The following is a 20065-nucleotide window of genomic DNA, read 5'->3' as shown; positions in this document are numbered from 1 at the left end:
GAAAACAGGTTGGATGGATCCAATTTCTCATACTGGTATCGTAATCTAAGCTAAAAGCGTTGAAGGTTGAGCTTAAGAGACTAAATAGAAATGAGTTCTGGAACATTTCGGAAAGAGTGAAATTTGAAAGAGATGATCTAGTCCAAGTCCAAGAAAGGCTTGTTGTGGATCCAGTTGATAGTGCTTTTTTGCAAGAGGAGAAACTTAAGGTGGAAAAGATGGTCAGGCTTTCAAAAGCCAAAGAATCATTAGCCAAGCAAAATTCTAGGGTTAAATGGTTATGGGAAGGGGATGCTAACACTTCTTACTTCTTTAAATCGATTGCTGGATGGAGGAATAGAAATAAGATTGTGTCCTTGGAAACTGAGGAAGACTCAGTTGCTAGTGATCAACATAGAATCAAAGAGGAGTTTGTGTCTTTCTACTCAAATCTTTTTTAAGATAAGTGTGTAGGTGTTTCCTATGAGGGCATGGAGGAACTTATCACCCCTGTTATTTTGGAGGAGGAGGCCAACTCCATGATTAGTGAGGTTTCCAAAGAAGAGATTCAAGAGACCATGTTTGGAATGAGTAAAGACAAAGCACCGGGGCCAGATGGTTATGGAGCTTTTTTCTTTAAAAAAGCTCTGGATATTGTAGGCCATGATGTTGTTAAAGCGATCCAAAATTTCTTCAAGTCAGGGAAAATGCTTAGAGAGGTGAATTGTGCCATTATTGCATTAGTCCCAAAGAATGAAAACCCCTCATCTTGTAGTGAGTTTCGGCCGATCTCATGTTGTAACACCATCTACAAATGCGTCTCCAAGATTATGGCCAATAGACTTAAAAGAGTTTTGCCTCAGTTCGTCAACAAACCCCAAGGTGCCTTCGTGGGGGGGAGGGGGGGGGGGGGGGAAGGAAAATTGTGGATAATATCCTTTTGAGCCAAGAACTTCTCCACCACTATGATAGGAAGTCGGCCAAAGGGGCTACATGTGCAATGAAGGTAGACCTTATGAAAGCTTATGATTCTGTAAGATGGGATTTCGTTATTAAAGCTCTAGAGCTTCTCGGGTTTCCTTTGAAGTTTATTGGGTGGGAAGACGAGTGCATCAAAACTCCTAAATACTTTGTAGCAGTTAATGGGGAATTATCCGGATTCTTTAGCGGTTCTTGAGGGCTTAGGCAGGGAGACCCTATCTCTCCCTATCTCTTTGTGATTGCAATGGCGGTTCTATCAAGAATTCTAAATAGAGCAACGAGAGAACCTTTTTTTAAGCACCATTGGACGTGCAAAGAGTTAAACCTAACCCATCTTTGTTTTGCAGATGATTTAATGATTTTTTGCCACGTGGATGAAAACTCTCTTGGCATTGTCAAGAGAGCATTGGATCGTTTCACGTTTTGGGCGGGGTTAGAAGCAAACCCCTCAAAAAGCAACATTTTCTTCTCCGGGGTGAGTGAGGAGGGCAAACAAGCTCTTTTGCCGATTCTTGGGTATCAAGAAGGAAAGCTTCCAATGAATTATTTGGGTGTCCCTCTCATTACCAAAAAACTTTCCCCTTCTGATTGCAAACCTTTGGTGGGCAAAATCTTGGCTCGCATTCAATCTTGGCGAAGCAAATTCCTCTCCTATGCTGGTCAGGTAATTCTCATTAAAGCTATTCTTTTTAGCATTCAAGTCTATTGGTCATCTATTTTCGTGCTTCCTTCAAAGATCCTCAATGAAATTGATGCTAAGTTAAGTGCTTTCCTTTGGTCTGGGAGTGACATGAAAACCTTAAAGGCCAAAGTTGCATGGGAAGAGGTTTGTGTCCCTGTTGAAGAAGGTGGGTTGGGGATTGTGAGAGCTAATGATTGGAATAAGGCAGTCATGATGAGACATGTTTGGAATCTTAATCAGGTACATAGTGGCTTCAGATGGGTTGAGTGGATCAAAGCAACATACTTGGTGAGGAAATGCTTTTGGGAGATTCCTATACCTTCAGATGCTTCTTGGGCTTGGAGGAGCATTTTGAAGCTTAGAATGGAAGCTAGAGAGCACATCAAAACCATCATCAGAAATGGTCAAGCAACTTATGTTTGGCATGATAATTGGCACCCAAGAGGCCCTCTCAAGGATAGATATGGCAGCCGCATTGTGTATGATTCGGGGCTACATTATCTTGCTAAGGTGTGTGAGATTTGGGGTGGGACAAGGTGGAGATGGCCAACGGCTAATTCTTGGGCTTTGATGGACATGAAGGATTCTATCGACTTTGATCCAAAGGAGGGCGAGGACGTGGTAGTTTGGAAGCCGAATGCATCCGGTAATTTCTCTATTAAATCGGCTTGCGAGGTTACTCGTGTGCACCAACACCAAGTGGAGTGGCATCACCTTGTATGGTTCCCAAAAGCTATTCCACGACACTCCATGATCACGTGGATGGCATGTAAGGATCGGCTTCAAACCAGGGACAAACTGATGAGGTATGGAATAACTTCTAGCAATGCGTGTTGTTTTTGTAATCATGGGCAAGAAACAATTGATCATCTCCTTTTTCCTTGTCCTTTCACCCTAAGGATTTCGAACCCAATCCTTGAGCTCTCTTCCCTTGGGTATGTCACCCGGCCTTGGAACGATTATGTTGAGCACATAGCTAGTAGGTAGAGGAAGAAAAAGTTAAAGTACTTTTTAGGGAAGCTAAGTTTTGGAGCCACTGTTTACTCTATTTGGAGAGAGTGGAATAGCCGGATTTTTGGTGGGGAATGCAAGGATGCCCATACTCTCTACAACTCCATCAAGAATGTGGTGAGGGAGAGGGCTATGGACCTTAGCAAGATCATAAGGAATACCTACAATAGAAGACTTGCTGAGAAATGGGGTCTCCCCATGTCTATTTTTAAAACTACCCATATGAGGTAATTATATGGTTTGTATTTATGTGATGGGTTTTTTGTCGTGTACGGGGATTTGCTTTTATGATATCTCGGCGGGTATTTGTGCTAGAAGAGGCTACTTTGACAATTAGAAGACTTGGGGTGTTGATCTAGTGCTTTGTCTTTTTGTCATTAACGGGCCCTACGTTGTTAATGTCCATGGTTATGGAATTGCTCTTGATAATGCTTATGCATATGGGTTTTGTGCTCTGATACTTTTGAACCTAACCCAGGGCATGTCCTGTGGTAGGTGGGATTCATTGTATTCTTTAATCTCTGCTTAGTCCCATTCCCTTGACAAGCAGAATGGGAAAAAGAGAAGATTCTTTTTCCCATTCCTTACCCAGGGCATGTCCTGAGGTGGATTGGCCGACTCTTAGGCCTTTTGTACATTCTTTCCCCTGTGCTCAAGATGATAGAGCACATAGAGAGGCTTGAGACTTTGGGATTTGAGTTGGATGTAGAATTACAAATGGATTTAATTCTGCAATTCTTGCCTGACTCTTACGCACCGTTCATAATGAACTTCAATATGAACATGATGGTGAAAACACTGTCAGAGCTTTTGAACATGCTGAGGACTACAGAGCAGGACTTGAAGAAGTCCAAGCCTGTTTTACTAGTTGCTGCCAGTAAAGGAAAGGGTAATGGCAAGGGTAAGGCCAAGCCCAAGCCCAAGCCCAAGCCCAAGCCCAAGTCCAAAAGACAAGGTGCTCTTGGGCCATGGAGTGGCATAGGGACGGGCAAAGTAGTATGCTTCTATTGTGGCAAGCCTAGCCACTGAAGGAAACATTACAAGGCTTTCCTTGCAAGAAAGAAGAAGTCAAATACTACGACTTAAGTTTTATTTATGATTGAGATTAACTTCTCTCCCATAACATTTTAGGTCATTGACACAGGATGTGGTATTCACATTTGTACTGATGTACAAGGGCTAAGGAGAGTAGAGTGCTCACCAAGGGAGAGTGGACCTACGAGTTGGAAATGGAGCACATGTGGCTGCACTGGCTATAGGGACTTACGGTTTATCTTTGCCTACAAGCTTGTTGTTGGAACTACATAATTGTTATTACGTACTTTCTATTTCTAAAAATATTATTTCACTATCCGCTTTGGATAATATAGGGTATCATTTTGAGATATCTAATGGATTGTTGTCCTTTAGTTTGAATGGTATTCTATTTGGAATTGCAAGCTTATATAACAGGTTATATGTTCTTGATTTAAACAATAACGATATTCTCAATGTTGAAACCAAGAAAAATAAACATAGCGATCAAAACCAGACATACCTTTAGCACTGTAGATTGGGTCATGTTAATAAAACCCGCATTGCAAAACTTCAAAGGGATGGAGTTTTGGACCATTTTGATTTTCAGTCAGTTGAGGTATGCGAGTCATGCCTGTTAGGCAAGATGACCAAGTCTCCTTTCACAGGACAAGGTGAAAGGGCTACTAAGCTGTTAGGCATCATCCATAGTGATGTAGGTGGTCCACTAACAGTTAATTTGCTGGGTTACCTTCTGATGATCCCAACATGCATATCATAAATTTTCTAGAGTTATGCGACACATTTAGGCATAATGGAGTATCTGATGACGCAATTAGGCTAAGGTTTTTCCCATTCTCTCTTTGGGATAAAGCCAAGGCTTGGTTGATTTCTCCACCATCTGGGAGCATCACAACCTGGAATGAGTTAGCTCAAGCATTCCTCACTAAATATTTTCCACCTGCCAAGCTGAGGAGTGAGATTACGAACTTTTACCAACAAGATTCAGAGTCATTGTATGAAGCATGGGAAAGGTACAAGGATCTCTTATGGAGGTGTCTGGTCGCAAGTGCGAATGTTCTACCAAGGGTTGCTACCAATTATTCAAGCTATGATTGATACTACAAGTGGGGGAGCCTTGAACAATAAAACGCCAGAGGACGCATACAATCTGATTAAGGTGATGGCGAACAATAACTATATGAGGACTCCAAAGAGAAATTCATGAAGGAAAGTAGCGGGAGTGCATGAAGTTGATGGTTATACCGCATTGGCTGCTCAACTCTCCGCCATTCAAAAGCAATTGGGAGTTGCTCTAAAGGTAAATGCTATTGAATCTTCTTCTCTAATATGTGACCTTTGTGCAGGAAATCATTCATCAAAGGATTGCCAAGAAGGGAACCCGTTTGCTCAGCCTGAACAAGCCAATTGCGTCAATAATTTCCAAAGGGGGCAAGGGAATCCATATTCCAATACATATAATCCAGCATGGAGGAAACGTCCGAACTTTTCATGGAGCAACAACAATGAGCAAAAACAAGCTCCTGTTTTTCAACCTCAAGAGCCAAAATCTAATTTAGAGAATGTATTCACCAAGTTCATTGAAGAGACAAGCAAGAGGTTTGAGAAGACTAGCATCCTGGTTCAAAATCAATTAGCCTCTATTAGGAACCTTGAGACTCAAATTTGGCAAATCTACAATATTTTAGCGTGAAGAGTTCAAGGGACATTGCCAAGCGATACAGAGAAGAATTCGAAGGAGAGAGTTAATGTTGTCATATTGAGAAATGGTAAGGAGTTGAAGGAGGTAAGGAAGGAAGAAGAAACAAAGGAAAAACTCGAAGAAGAAAAAGAGGGCACAGGAGAAAAAAATGTCAAACATGCCCAAGCTTCGAAAAATAATGACTCGATACTCCCGTATCCTTAAAGAGTGCAAAAACAGAGATTGGATAAGCAATTCGGTAAGTTTATGGGCATATTTAGAACTTTATATATTAACATTCCTTTTGTAGACACGTTGGAGCAAATGCCGAAGTATGCAAAGTTTCTGAAGGAGATTATCACCAGAAAGAGGAGATTTGAAGAACATGAGATGGTGATGCTTACGGAAGAGTGTAGCGCATTGTTATTGAAGAAATTGCCACAAAAGCTTAGAGATCTAGGGAGTTTCACAATTCCTTGCACAATAGGTAATGTTGATTTTGATAAAGTTTTATGTGACTTAAGGGCTAGTGTTAACCTCATGGCATTTTCGATTTTTAAGAAACTAGGCCTAGGGGAAGTAAAACCAACCCTAGTCCATCTTCAACTAGCTGATAGGTCTATAAAATACCCTAGGGGAGTAGTAGAAGATGTATTGATCAAGGTAGATAAGTGTATTTTTTGGTGGATTTTATTGTTCTTGGCATGGAAGAAGATCGAGAAGTACCTCTAATTCTAGGAAGACCCTTTCTAGCTATGGGTAAAACTTTAGTAGATGTTCACCAGGGGAAGCTAATCTTAAGAGTGGAGGATGAACAAGTAGAGTTTAATGTGTTTGATGCCATGAAGTACCCATCCAAAGGTGATACTTGTTTTGAAATTAGTATCCTTGATAATGTCATTGCCAAAACTATGGAAGAAAATTACCCAAGCTCCCCATTAGAGAATTTTCTAGTCCACGCAAGAACAAATGAAGATGAAGTGGATGGAGAAGAGTTGAAAGGGTGTTTAAGTTTCTTAAACTCTCTACCATCAATGAAATCCTCGCCACTAAGAAGTTCTTTCAGATTAATGCGATAGAAAGTCACTCCAATTCATCAGCAAAGGAGCTTCCGAAACTCAAACTCAAACAACTTCCATCTCACTTGAGGTATGCATTTTTAGAAGATTCAAAGTTTCATCCTGTTATTATTAATGCTTCTTTGAGTGATGTAGAGGAGGAAAGGCTATTGAGGGTGCTACGGACATACAAGACAGCTATTGGATGGACAATTGTGGACATCAAAGGTATAAGCCCCTCAATTTGCATGCACAAGATTTTAATGGAAGAAAGTTACAAGTCGACAGTGCAACCACAAAGAAGACTCAATCCAGCAATGCAAGATGTGGTGAAGAAAGAGGTTTTAAAGTTGCTAGATGCATGAATTATTTACCCAATTTCGGATAGTGCATGGGTAAGTCCGGTCCAAGTTTTACCAAAAAAGGGATGAATGACTGTGGTGCAAAATGACAACAGTGAACTCATTCCAACAAGAACGGTTACAGGGTGGCGAGTTGATGAGAGTGCAAAAGATCATATTTACCCCCGTTAATGTCTAGTCTTTTATAATTATTTGCAGCCTAAATGTACTCATTATTATTCTATTTTGATTTAGGATGCAAATGGAAGCGTTAATTGCAAAACGGAACTAATTAGGTGAATTCGAATAGTTTCGACATCATTTCGTAATCTAGGCATAACTCTCTCATCCTTTATGCATAACGTTTCCTGTTTTAGATGCTGCTACTACTTTTGAATTAAAATCTGGATAATACTTCTTTTGCCCACTTTTCATGGCCTTGCAGGTGAAGATCCTCACAAGCATTTAAGGGAGCTTCATGTGGTTTGCCTGAGTATGAAACCTACGGGGGTGACCGAGGAGCAAATTAAATTAAGAGCTTTTCCGTTCTCTTTGAAGCATGCAGCTAAGGATTGGCTCTATTATCTAGCCTCCGGGACTATAACCACATGGAACGGGATGAAGAGATTGTTTCTGGAGAAATATTTCCCAGCTTCGAGGGCGGCCAACATTCGAAAAGAAATTTGTGGTGTGGACAGTCCCTACACGAATACTGGGAACGTTTTAAGAAATTATGTGCAAGCTGCCCCCATCATTGGATTAGTGAGTAGCTACTGATCCAGTACTTCTATGAGGGCCTTCTATACACTGATAGGAGCATGATTGATGCTGCTAGTGGAGGAGCTTTGGTGGATAAAACTCCGGCGGCCAACTTGATTTCAAATATGGTAGCCAATTCTCAACAATTTGGTACTAGGTTGACCGTCCTTCTAGGCGTGATAATGAGGCAAATATTTCTTCCCTTGAACAGCAAATCTCAAGTCTAACTTCTCTTGTTCGTCAAATGGCTGTAGGTAATATGCAAACGGTGAAGGCTTGTGGAATTTTTTCGGTAGTAGGGCATCCAACTGATATGTGCCCAACTCTTCGAGAGGAGCCTGTTGAGCAAGTAAATGCAGCAGGTGGTTTTCCTGGACAACCGCAAAGGAAGTATGATCTCTATTCGAGCACATATAACCTTGGATAGAGGGATCACTCCAATCTTGGCTATGGGAATCCACAAGTGAATTAGCCCGTGACTCAAAACCGCCCAAGTTACCCGTAGTATAAGTAGCCATACGCCCTTAGACAACAACCAGGCCAAACTTCTAATTCCGGTATGTCTTTAGAAGATATTGTTAAGTCTCTTGCCACTAATACTTTGCAATTTCAACAGGAGACAAAGGCCATTGTTCAAAGTTTGGACAATCAGATGGGACAGATGGCAATCGTAATCAATAAGCTAGAGGCGCAAAGTTCGGGGAAATCACCCTCTCAAACGGTGGTAAATCCAAGAGAAAATGTACGTGCGATTGTCTTTAGAAGTGGTAAAGAGGTTTGAGATTCCAGTAAAGGCAGTCCCTACATCGTCAAAGGAAGAAAAGGGGAAAAATGTCGTTGTAGACAGGAACATTCCCAACGACGATGGTGTTCCTAAGAGTAAGTTTCCGCCTCTGTCTAATTATAAACTGGTACCTCCTTTTCCTCAAGCTTTGGCAGAATCTAGAAAAGATGAACAAAACCAAGATTTATATGAGACTTTTCGTAGATGCGAGGTAAATATTACACTTTTAGATGCTATTAAACAAGTACCTCGTTATGCTAAATTCTTGAAAGAATTGTGCACAATTAAGAGGAAACAGAAACTTGAAGGGTGTGAAAAGGTGCGAGTAGGAGGGAATGTTTCTGCAGTGATTCAGAGAAAACTTCCAGCGAAGTGCAAGAATCTAGGTATGTTTACTATCCCTTGTACGATAGGTAACACTATGCTTGAGAAGGCCATGATAGATTTATGAGCTTCTATTAATGTCATGCCATATTCTATATATGCTTCTTTGAAACTTGGACTTTTGAATAAAACTGGTGTTGTGATTCAATTAGTTGATAAATCTAACGCCTATCCTAAGGGTATAGTTGAGGATATTCTTGTACAAGTTAATGACTTAGTTTTCCCTACTGATTTCTATGTGCTTGATATGGGAAATGGAGATGAATGATAATCCTGTGGTAGGTGGGATTCATTGTATTCTTTAATCTCTGCTTAGTTCCATTCCTTTGACAAGCGGAATGGGAAAAAGAGAAGATTAGGGGTACACTTAGATAGTATCATTCATTTGCTCCTTACCCAGGGCATGTCCTGAGGTAGATTGGCCGACTGTAAGGCCTTTTGTAAATTTTTTCCCTTTTCTATAAAAGCTTACTTACCCAAAAAAAAGAAATGGAGATGAATCTGCTTCTATTTTCTTAGGAAGACCCTTCTTAAAGACATCCAAGACTAAGATAGATGTTCATAGTGGCATACTTACCATGGAATTTGATGGTCATATTGTAAAGTTTAATATTTATGATGCCATGAAATATCCTGATGATGATAATGATAGTCCTGTTTATTCTATTGATGTGATTGATTCTTTAGCACAGGAAGTTTTTGAACTTGATGGAAAAGATGGAATGGGAGTTGCCATTAGTAAGCATCTGCAGGAAGAGAATGAGGATTTAGCTTTGAGTACTGATTTGCAGGAAATTGTTGCAGTGTTGAATGATTCTCCAAAGTTACAGCAGCAGTCAGGTAACGTTTCTTATATGGCATTACCAATTTCTAACGAGAGGCCTTTACCTTCTGTTTTGCAGGCTCCCATTTCGGATTTGAAGCCTCTCCCCAGCTACCTCAAGTACATGTTCCTTGGAGACGGAGGAACGTTACTCAGTGCATCGCAAGAAGAAAAGCCTTAAGTCGAGCCAATGACAATAAACAAAGGCGCTGCGTGGGAGGCAACCCAAGGGGAGTTTGTTTTCTTCTTCTCGCATTTTAAATTTTGTTTATTTTTGCCTTTTCTTTGCATTTCATCTTACATTGGGGACAATGTCAGTTTTAAGTGTGGGGGAGGGGATTTAGGTTGTGTTTTAAAATTGTGAAAAAAAAAAAAAAAAAAACAAATAGTTTTTGTTTTTAGGAAGGTTTATGCTTTAAGTCATGTCTTTGAACGTCTAGTGATGCATGAAATAGTAACTTGACTTTGTTATTGAGCATATTCCTTGACTTAGGATGTTAGCAATCTTTCATAAAATGGAGTTAATCATATTTGAATCTTTGTAGCTTGAAACAATATGTCTTGAGAAGTTGCGTGAACTTGGTGATGAAGCATGATTGAGGAGTGTATAACAACCCTTAAAAAAAAATTGTTTCTTTTAAGCTAATCCTAAATTTGGGTTTAAGCAAATAGGAAAAAGAAAAGAAAGGTATGTGGTGAGTCGAGATGGAGCGTAAAACGCACTCACTCATAAACACAACTATGAAATGAGATGGAGCATAAAATGCACTCTTTCTTTTTCAAAACAGAAAAAAAAAAAAAAACAGAAAATAAAAAAAAAATATCCCTAGTTTGCTACCCAGTTTGTAGTAGTAAAGAGAAACAATTAAGGAAAAAGTTGAGAGGTGAGTTGTACATGAATTGGTTGTGATTAGTTTCCTTGTTTGCATTGACTGATTGAGAGTATTTGTGGAAAATGATGAAGAGAGATGAATTTCATTAACTCTAGTTTATTTTATTTTGTTGCTTCCTAAGTTCGGTGTGAATATGCATGGATTAAATATTGTTGCTTATGCATCATGATGGTGTTCTTGATATGACTTGAGATGATGGTGTTCTGGATTGACTTGAGTGTAGTGTTTGTTTGAATTAGTTTGCCCAAGGACGTGCAAAAGCTAAGTGTGGGGGAATTTGATGAGAGTGAAAAATGTCATATTTACCCCCCTTAATGTCTAGTCTTTTATACTTATTTGCTGCCTAAATGTACTAATTATTATTCTATTTTGATTTAGGATACAAATAGAGGCGTTAATTGCAAAATGGAACTAATTAAGTGAATTCGAACAGTTTCAAAATCGTTTCGTAATCTAGGCATAACTCTCTCATCCGAGCTCAGATTGAGATGATTCAAAATTCTGTGCTAAGAAAGAGATCTACAACTTTCATGTTTTGAGTTTGGAGAGATACTTGCCGCATCAAGGTTTTAATTGGGCTTGAAGTTGATGCATCTGCACTGTCGACGTTCTGGAACATTCTGCCTTGTCATGAAATTCAAATAGGTAGTTTATTATTGGAAGATTTGCAAACCTATTGCAAGCAGATTACAGCTTGACACACCACTTTCCTATTTTGTATTAAGACTTTATTTTATTTTCAATTACTCAGATTAGGATAAAGGTTATTTTGGGATTTTAGAATATTTTTAGGAGATTTAGATTTAGATTTAGTAGAATTAAAATTCGAATTGGATATTGAGAGAGGGAGATCAGATTAGGGATAACACATATCACAAATGCCTCTGTCTCTCTCATCTTCTTGAACTTTTCCTTTGAATTTTCGTGAGGGCCATGAGTGGCTAATTTTTATAACTTGGTCGAAGGAAACAAGACCTCAGAATCAATAAACTGTGAGATCAATCTGGATTTTTTTCTTTAACTGTTCAATTTATGTTTGAGTATTGGATGTTTTTCTATACATAGTTTCATGATTGTTGCGTTTAATTACTTGGAGGCCTACTAGTTTATTAATTATTGCAATCTACTGCTAAGTTAGATATCAAATCTGTAATTATTTGATCCCTCTGACTTGTGAAGTAATTAGGGTTTAAGAATGTGCTGTGTCAGGAATTATTAAATCTTAAGAAGAACATTCAATTGAATTAAATGCAACCGCTTGTGTTTGTGTTGTTCAACTTCATCAATCTTTCTAGGTCTTAAGGTGATAAGTGCTTGCAAATACACTTATACTTAGTGGTTTATAGGTATCATTTGTGGGAAATTAGGATTAATTCGCATGAATTAACTTAATTGTTTCATAAACGCAATTTTCGGGATCACAGGTATTTTTGTTGTGTTTTCAAGAAATAAGGCTGACAAATAATATTCAGATGAGAGATGATGTTGGCGAGAGAATTTGTGACAACTGGAAGCAAACAGATCGAGAATCGGAGTTTAATTGAAGAAGTTATGGAAGTTGAAGTAAAGAGAAGATTCTAGATTACATTCCAGCTTGAGCATGCCTCGGTATTTTGAGAATATCTTGAGCTATAGAACTCTGATTAAGACAATTCTTACACTGTTAGAAAGCTGATTCATAGGGCTACATTTCATATGTTTACACTTTTCCAAATTTCATCGTTATCGAATTCAAAAATCACCATCTCTAAAGAACAGTGGAATAATACAGGAAGAAGACCAATAGCTACTATGCCGCGACACACTTTTTCGAGTAGCTACAGTGCCGCAGCATAGTGCCATGGCACAGTCACGACGGCTGGGAACTTTTCCTACATTTTTGACTAGGAAAGTTGGGTTTTAAGGGTCCTAAACTAACTAGAATTAAGGAAAACAAAACCGTAACCCTTGTGGGATAAATAGAAGTCTTTTAGCATTATTTTAAGAGAATTCTTTTAGAGATAAAAAAAGACAGAACAAAGATATTCAAGAACTGAAGAAAAAGGGAGATTAAAGAAGGCTTGGAGAAGAAGAATTGGAGGAGATCATCATCAACTTCATTAATCCAACCAAGTTTCACTAAGTTTTTCTTTTTCTTTGTTATTATTTTGTTATGAATAATACAATGATGTTCTCATATTTATTCATGAAGAACTAATTCTTTTGGGATTGAGGGTGATTTCAAAACCCTAGACATGTCTTGTGATTAATAAAATCTGCATCTACTTGTCTTTTGATCCCTCTTGGTTATGTGATTATTTTTCTGTGAATAGGGTTTAGATAGATTGTCTTAATTGTTTAAGTGCGCAATTAAATAGTTAGGATTAATTTATTAATGCCAATTTAGGTTGTTTAGTACGGAATCACTTTATTAACCTAAATAACTAGTGGTAAAGCGTATGCCTGCATACATGGGGGGTAATCACTCAAGATAACTAAACCGGCCATATGAGTTTAGCCTTGATTCAGTAGGTCTCTCGCAACTTAATGCTTTTATTACTTTGAATCTAGAGATCATATCATAGGTTATCTAATAAATAGGGAATTGGATTATGACCGTGTCTAATCCAACGACTCAGTAAGGAGAGATAGAACTTATCAACGTTTGGTATTTTCTGAGCTGATGTGATCAAGAGGGTAGGAAGTTAAAGAGTGCTTGTATTATATGTAATTCATCTCTAGTGGTGGCGAATAAACCTTCAATCTAGTTTGTCTTATTTATCTCTTTCATGATTGTTTCATTGTCTTACTTTGTTTAATTTTAGGTTGATAGTTTTTGTTGAGTTTTTATAATTCGTGATAAACCCTTGTTTGAAGTAGATAATTAATTGAGTTCACAAATCCTCTGCGGGAAAGACCCTTACTTGCTCTTTGCTACTACACGACATTGCAATAGAATTTAGTGAGGTAAAATTAGGTGTTGCATTTGCACGCATCATAAGGCTGCCACTAGATTAAATCTTTAGCACTTGTCTATGGTTGTTTAGTAGTAAGGTTTATTAGATCGCTTTTTTCTTAATTAATTACAACTAAGGAGAGATAGGAAAATAGTTCCAACGGTGAATATTCAGGGTATGAATTGATTTATTTTTGCATCAATGATCAGTTGTATGATTCCGATGGTGGATGTTGACTTAGACCAAGTTTTGTTATTTGGTTGATTTCGATAGTTTAATTTGAGTTGTTTTTTCTTTTTCCTGAAATTATTTCTATTTTACTCAAAACCCCCCAAACTTGTTTACGTAACATTAAACTTGGCTAGACACTCTCCGTGGGAACGATCCTTACTCACACTACTATGCGTATTTTTAGGTTTTAATCTTGTGTTCCTACGACAACCTGCCACGAGTGTGCATTGATTATCGAAAGCTTAACTCTGCAACATGTAAAGATCACTTTCCACTTCCGTTCATCGATCAAATGCTAGAGAGATAGCAGGCCATGCATTAATGCTAGAGAGATAGCGGGCCATGCATTCTATTATTTCCTACATGGATACTCAAGATACAATCAGATTGCAATAGCACCGGAAGACCAAGAAAAGACTACATTCACATGCCTATATGGAACATTTGCATGCCGAAGGATGCCGTTTGGACTTTGCAATGCACCAACCACTTTTCAATGTTGCATGATGTCCATCTTCTCGGATATGGTGGAAAACTCTATCGAGATTTTTATAGATGACTTCTCTGTGGTAGGTAATTCCTTCGACTCTTGTTTATCTAACCTTTCTTTAGTTTTGCAGAAATGTCACTTCATGGTACAAGAAGCAAAGGTACTAGGCCATAGAATCTCCATCAATGGGATCGAAATGGATCGAACAAAGGTGGAGGTCATCGAGAAGTTACCACCCCCAAATTCTGTGAAAGCCATTCGAAGCTTCCTTGGACACGCCGGTTTCTATAGGAGATTTATCCAAGACTTTTCTAAAATCTCTAAACCTCTTTGTGATTTATTAGCTAAGGATACACCTTTTAATTTTACTAAAGAGTGTTTAGAAGCATTTGAGTGCCTAAAAGCTAAATTGATATTTGCTCCTATAATTGTTGTGCCCAATTGGGAATTACCTTTTGAATTAATGTGTGATGCTAGTGACTATGCAATAGGAGCTGTATTAGGCAACGAAAAGGTAGAATTTTGCATGTTTTTTACTATGCTAGTAAGACATTGACGGTACCACAATTGAATTATGCTACGACAGAGAGAATTTTTAGCTGTTGTTTTTGCAATTGACAAGTTCCGTTCTTATTTGCTAGGTGCAAAGGTCATTGTACATACTGACCATTCAGCTTTGAAGTACCTTCTAGCAAAGAAGGATTCCAAGCCAAGATTGCTTAGATGGGTGTTACTTCTTCAAGAGTTCGACTTGGAAATCCCAGAAAAGAAAGGAACTGAGAATCAAGTAGCGGACCATCTATCTCGACTGTAAAGAAGGGAAGACAATCACAGTGACAAAAAGCCTATCAATGAACATTTCCCGAATGAGCAATTATTTATGGTATAAGATGGACCTTGGTTTGTTGACATCGCTAATTACTTAGCAAAGAAGGTGTATCTCCCGGAATGACATACCATAGAAAAAAGAAATTTTTCTCCGACTTGAAACATTACTTTTGGGAGGATCCATTCTTGTACAAGTAATGTGCGGATCAAAGGGTCAGGAGATGTGTGCCAGAGGAAGAGATGGAGAATGTACTTCGACATTGCCATTCTCTAGAGGTCAGAGGGCATTTTGGAGCAACACGAACGACAGCTAAAGTTCTTCAATCAGGATTTTTCTGGCCCTGTCTCTTTAAAGATGCATTTAATTATGTTCGAGCTTGTGATATGTGATAATCATATTTTACACTATGATTTTGCATTGAATTTTGATAGGATTTAGGATACTTTTCATACAATTTGGGTCATAATTGCTACCTAATTCTATTAATTTGCCTTTGCAAGCCTAAACGATGATTTTGAGCATAAATGACAGTTTTGAGCGTAAATTGTGTAACTTGAGCTTGGAACTCAGAATAACCTGAATTTAGAAGCTTTGGAAAGCTAAGAAGAAGAGATACAACTTTCATGTTTTGGGTTTTCCCTAATTCTGACAGGACAAGGGTGAAAACTTGGCTTGAAGTCGTGAAAGGTACGCTGGGATCTGAGAAAAACGTCTTTAGATGTGCTTCAGTATTTCTGCCATAACTTGAGCTATAGACCTTGGATTATGCTTATTCTTGCACTAACAGAAATATAATTGAAAGGGCTACAATTCATATGTTTAACACTTTTACAGATTCAGACTCTATCATGCTCAAATTTTGCCCGAAAGTCCTCACCGCGGCAAGCAAAACCCTTCGCCGCGGCGAAACTTGCATTAGATGTAAAAATAAAACGACGCGTTTTGGCTTGCTAGGGTTTCATCCTTAAGTGAGAGAGGTATAAATTAGAGTGAAAAGGAAGAGAAAAGGGTCTTGGTTCATCATTTGGAAGGAAGCTCTTGGAAGGAGAAGAGTATTGAAGATTTGGGCTTCAAATTAGATAAGATTTCTCCATCTTTTGCTTGTTTTTCAATGATGAATCTTGATTCAGTTGTTTTAGTTATTTTATTTTGTTTTAGAGTATGAACTGAGTTGTTTAGCTAGGGTTTGATGTAACCTTGATACAATGATTCAATTTTATATGAATTGATTTACTTTGAGTTTTAATTTCATGATTGAGTGTTTATCTCTTTGCTTAGTGACTTTTGGATTCTTGATCACCATTCAAATGTGTGTTGTTCACAATGAGACTGAGAAATGATTTGTGATTGTGCCTCTTGGGATAAATACTGTAGATTAAGCAAACGCTAGAGATAGGTTTAGTGATCTATGAAATCTAGATAGAATTCCATAAAGCTCAAAAGGCTTTGAACTATTAATCTTCATTTTGTTGGGTGCGGAAGCTTAATAGGGATAAGTAGGGAAATGTAGCCTAAGAACTTAGGGAATTTGATTTTCAATCAAGGAATTAGAACTTGGGTAATAGATTCTATGAATTGGGTTAGCGTATCTAGGTGAAATCAACACCCTAGCCTTTTTCAGCATTGTTTAATTAGTTAAGTTGTTGGGTTTTGCTTTAATTTCATTATCATTCATTTATATTTTGTTAATTTGTTTTTAGTTTGTTAATCTTTCATCAATCCAATTATTGTTGCTTCAATTAGGACTTAAACTAGAGAAATCGGTACTTAGTAACACTATCCTCATGGGAATGATACTCACTCTTCACTTTATTACTTTATGCGACTAGTACACTTGCTATATTTGCATGTTTATGAAATCACGCAACAAGTTTTTGGCGTCGTTGCCGGGGATAGTTGATTATTAATATTGATAGTATCTAGTGTAGTGCTAAATTGAAGCTTTTATTTCATTTTTGTGGTTAATCGTAAATATTGTATAGTCTTAAGCTTGAGTTCTTTTCTTTGTAGTTTTTTTTTTTTATTTTGTAGTGCATGTGGAGATCATGGCAGAAGTACATAGAACATTGATGAATTATGCCATACCAATGGTGCGAGAATGCAATTATGGTATTACAAGGCCACCTGTTGCAGTGAACTTTGAGATTAAGCCAACAATAATTCAGATTATCCAACAGTCAGTCCAATTTGGTGGAAATTCATATGAGGATCCAATTTTTCATATCGCTAGCTTTCTAGAGATATGTGACACATTCAAGGTTAACGGAATGACTGATAATGCAATTAGGCTGAGATTGTTCTCATTTTCACTGAGAGATGAGGCAAAAGGTTGGCTCATGTCACACCCAGTTGGGACAATCACCACATGGGACGGATTAGCTCAAAAATTTCTTGCAAAATACTTCCCACCAAAGAAGACAGCAAAAATGAGAAATGACATTATCTCTTTTAGGCAAGGCAACGATGAATCATTTTATGAAGCTTGGGAGAGGTACACAGAGTTGCTAAGGAAATTTCCACATCATTGTCTACCATTTTGGATACAAGTGCAAACATTTTACAATGGGTTGCTACCAAATATTCAAACTACAATAGATGTGGCAGCAGGCGGAGCCTTAAATAACAAGACCCCGGAAGATGCTTATGGATTGCTTGAGGTGATGGCCAACAATAACTACCAAAGACCTAATGAGAGAGCAATGCTGAAGAGAACAATGGGTCTTCATGAAGTCGATCCGTTTGCCACATTGTCTGGACAAATTGCATCATTTCAAAGCCAATTGGGAGGTATGAATGTAAATTCTACCCACTTACCTTTTATAACTTGTGAATTTTGTGTAGGAAACCATGGGAGTGTGGAATTCCAAGATGGAAACCAATTAGTCTTCTCAACAACCGAGCAAGTGAATTACATGGTTAGCTCACAAAGGCTGCAAAATGACCCCTTCTCCAACATCTACAATCCTAGTTGGGGGAATCACCCAAATTTGTCCTGGAGCAATCAAAGCAATCAATTAAATCCAATGACAGTGCCAAACCATCAACCAGTGGTGAATCATCAACCATGTGAGCAAAGAATGTCGAAATTGGAGGATATGTTCGGGAAATTCATGCAAGAAACCACAAGATTTATGAATAAGACACACTCACACTTCAAAAATCAAGGAGTGTCCATTCGAAATTTGGAGGTTCAAGTGGGGCAATTGGTTGAACAATTGACAGAGAGGTCTTAAGGTTCTTTGCTGAGCACAACGGTCACAAATCGTAAGGAACAATTAAATATCATAACATTGAGGAGAGGTATAGGTTGAAGCAACCCCACGATGAAGAAAAGTGGGAAGAACATGAAGACAAGACTAATGAAGAGGAAAATCTCAAAGCGAAAAGGTGTGCAAGATACTTAGGGGAATTTCAACCAAGCAACTCACCTCACAAGGAACAATTTGAGGAATTTGGTGTAAATCTGTACAAGTCAAAATTGGTGTTGGAAGAGACTCCAAACATTGGACTCAACCAATCACGATCTCATCTAAAGTACACATATATGAATTTGAAGTTTCAAAAAGATGCTTATGAGAATGTCTGAAATTCTAAAGGAAAGACCAAGACGTGGCGATGGGAAGTGAAGAACCCCACAAGGATCCATATTGATGAAAAAATGAGAAAGTCGAGCTTCCGACTATAAACATGCACTTCTTGGGAGGCAACCCAAGTGTTTTCATTTGTTTTTCATTTGCTTGTCATTTGTTTGTTATTTGTTGTTTTGAATTTGTTTAGTTGTTTTATGAATTAGAATGATTTTGATTTCGTGTGTTTTCGGGTGTTTCAGGTGAAATATCGAACTAAGGCGAAAAAAGGAAAACTTCCAGTTTTCGCAGTGGCAAAGCATTTTCATCACCGAGGCAACGTGCTTTCTGGAATTTTTCGCCATGGCGAACGTGAGAATCTTTATAAACCCACCTTCATTTTCTCTATTTTTGCGATTTCAAGCCCGAGCCTCCAAAGAATTTATTTTTCTCTTCTTCAATTTCTCACCATTTTCCCTCAAAATTCTTGCACCATTCCACTCCCTTACCTCTTTAAACAATCATGAACCTTTCAATTGCCTCGGTTTAACCCGTTTTGAAGATATTTTTAGCAACCCTTAGGTTTTGGAAATTTGGAGCTTTCTTTGTGATTTTTAATGAAATTGGAGCAATTGAAGGTTGGAAAGCTTGGGCATGGTAAGGTTAAGAGTTTTTGTGCAATTTATTTGTTCACTTTCAATTGTGGAATTGTTTTTGTTGAAAAATTGCTTGAATTTGTTGATTGTGGATGTTAAATTGAGAATTTGAGGATTGAGTTGATTGTGGAGTGCAGAAATTGTTGATTTTGATTTAATTTGGTGTTGAGGAAGTTGAGTTTGTTGTGTTAAGTGCTTTTAGCAAATTTGAGAGTTGTGTGAAGAGGAAGAAGTAGAAGAAGATTATTGCCTGAAGCACTTTTCTTTTTGGTTTTTGTTTTTATTTCTTTATGTTTTGTAAGTAGGAATTGATGTTGATTTCTTAGTTTTTAGCTCTTTATTTGTTTTTGTTTAGATTTTAGGTTTAGTTCAATAAGGTTGAGATCGGGATGTAACTATTTCATATTAATCGGTGAGGGTATCTAAAACATCTGGCACCATAGATTTTCAATTATTGGACAGATGATGATGATGAGGAAGCCAAGGAATGGATCCCAGGATTTTGCACAAAAATCGACCTTTATGGATTAATCAGGGGAGTATCTCGTAACCTTTAGTTTTGTTTTTCTATTCCTTGGATGTGCAAGATGTGACATTGGGGACAATGTCATTTTAAGTTTGGGAGTAGGTAAATGTTCAAAATTTTTGTGTTTAGTTTGTTTGTGTGTTTTAGCTCGAAATTGTGTTTCTTTTTGTTTTAAGTTCTTTGATTGTTATTTGTTTTGTGTGTTTTGTGTGTGTTGTGTTGTTATTGCCTAGTTGGATTGCATAAGTCTATGATGAAATTAGAATTGGTGGGATATTATTTTTGGAAAATGTTAAGCATTGCTTCAAGTTTAGGTTGGTTGACTTGATTTAGCTTGAGGTTCGTTGAGTGGTTCAACCACCATTTTCACTCTTTTGGCATGCTTAGAAACATTTTATGTGGTTAGGTGAAGTCTTGATA

General features: G+C 38.0%; 1 non-coding gene and 1 pseudogene across 1 annotated transcript; one reads left to right on the top strand and one right to left on the bottom strand.

The window, feature by feature from the left end:
* LOC116115262 overlaps positions 1 to 14882 on the top strand; it is a 152153-nt pseudogene extending 137271 nt beyond the window's left edge.
* A 2438-nt stretch (positions 14883 to 17320) lies between these two features.
* On the bottom strand, positions 17321 to 17427 carry LOC116115299. Its single transcript, XR_004125653.1, has one exon. It is a non-coding gene; the product is annotated as a small nucleolar RNA R71 (small nucleolar RNA).
* Positions 17428 to 20065: the final 2638 nt, after the last annotated feature.

This window comes from Pistacia vera, unplaced genomic scaffold, assembly GCF_008641045.1.
Source record: "Pistacia vera cultivar Batoury unplaced genomic scaffold, PisVer_v2 Contig735, whole genome shotgun sequence".
NCBI lineage: Eukaryota > Viridiplantae > Streptophyta > Magnoliopsida > Sapindales > Anacardiaceae > Pistacia > Pistacia vera.
The sequence above is the reverse complement of the archived record's forward strand: the minus strand, read 5'-3'. Positions and strand labels throughout refer to the sequence as shown.